We start from the raw sequence: 1937 nt of genomic DNA on the forward strand, positions 1-1937 counted from the left end.
CTTTCAGAGAATCAAACACCCTTTATTGAATAGTCACTTTGTAAAAATATCCCTCAAACAATGCCAAAAAAATTCCTTTTGGTCGATGTTACAGGTCTTCAGGATCTTCAGTTAATTAGAGAATCTTTTAACTTTAACAGAATTGAACACCCTTTACTGAATTTTCACCTTGTCAAAATATCCCTCAAACAAAGCCAAAAAAACTATTTTATCACTGTCACAGGTCTTCAGGATCTTCAGTTAATTAGAACTTAATTCCTAGCTGAACTCATGTTGGAAATCAAGCTGAAAGTATAGCCAGGTTAAAATCTTGCATTTCATAAAAAGAGGAGGATTTACTATCCATTTTAAATATTGGTGTAAAGTTTGGTGCGAAGAAAGTTAAGCACAGACAAAAATAAACTTGCAATATTTTCTCCTATTCTGCACCAGAGACATATTCTAAACTATATAATGATGTGATAGTTCATACTGATGATTATGATTCTTTTCTGTTACTTAAGTAGAATTATTTGGATTATTTGGATCTAAAAGCTAACACATTAAAAGTTAAATAAAAAGAAATATGTATTTTGTAATTGACTCTCTCTCTTTGAAGCACACTCCTATTATTTCTCCCAAGAGTATACTACTGTGTGCAATTGTATCATATCATTTTGCTCAGTTCAGAGGGGATTACTGCAGAAGATGAGAGTTACACAAGAGAAGAAAACCTAGGCTTATTTTGAAGAGTTAGCAAAGCCAAACAGAAGACAGTGTAAGCTTCAGAAACAGTGAAGCTGTGTTCATAAACTTGCCTTGGGCAAACCAAATATTCAGTTCACATCTACTTATTTGCCACAGAAATGAATTGTAAAACCTAGAAATAAATACCGTTGATTATATTTTATTTGTATGGGAACACTGTAGCTATAGTAATATGGTCTTTACTATTTGTGGTGGGAAGAATGAACTCTGGAAACATCAAGTCCATTCAAACATCCTGAAATGACATTTTAGAATGCAGTATTCTGAAGACACAGCTCCACCAGAAATAGAGATCCCTTATTATACACAGCTTTAATATGGTGCTATGGGACAGGAGACAAAACATTTTTTATGTACTGTGTCTCCTCAGAAGTGCTCACATTCATTCTTGGGTGGACTTAGAACCAGATGAACCTTTAGTAGGGATTTGTTATATTGACTGAAATAAAGAGGAGTTATGAGAAGTGTAACATAAAAAAAACCAAACAACACTATTCTTTTACAAGTCCACTTAAAAGTAAGTCACAAAATAACAAATTTGCATGATTTGATATATGTAATAAATGAGCATGGTCTATCTGTGAAGTTAAACTTACTTAACTCCAATTTACCTCCTTACTTTACCTCCAATGTCTGCAGTGTAGGCAGACAGAAAAGGTTCACATATAACATCTTCTGCTATTCATTCTTACAGGGAGACAGCAGATTATAACAATCATCACGTGAAATGGAAAGGGAATGGAAAAAATGACAGATGAAGATAAAACTGTTTGATGTAGCTGTTGAATTAAAGCATGCCTTGTGAGGGCAAGGGAGGGGAGAGAAGGGGAGGGGAGGGAAGGGGAGGGCATCCCCAGCCCTTTGCGCAGCCCTGTGCCCACACACACACCTGCACAACCTCTTCCTTGCACTCCCAACATGCATGCACACAATGGTACCACAGCAGCCTGGCACACACACACAAATGCACGCACCAGTGCAACCCCATCCCTTCTTTACCCACATGCACACCCATGCGTGAGCAATCCCATCCCATTGCAAACAAATGTACGCACAGAGAGCGTGAGACTCAGGTGGATGTGGCAAAGCACTCACCTGCTGGGAATGATGGCACGGACATGGTTGAAACTCACCGCAGCCACTGTCCTCTCACAGGAATGAATGGTGCTGTGCTGTGCTCCTGCCTTTGG

The sequence above is a fragment of the Numida meleagris genome, chromosome 1 (assembly GCF_002078875.1).
Source record: "Numida meleagris isolate 19003 breed g44 Domestic line chromosome 1, NumMel1.0, whole genome shotgun sequence".
Classification (NCBI taxonomy): Eukaryota; Metazoa; Chordata; class Aves; order Galliformes; family Numididae; genus Numida; species Numida meleagris.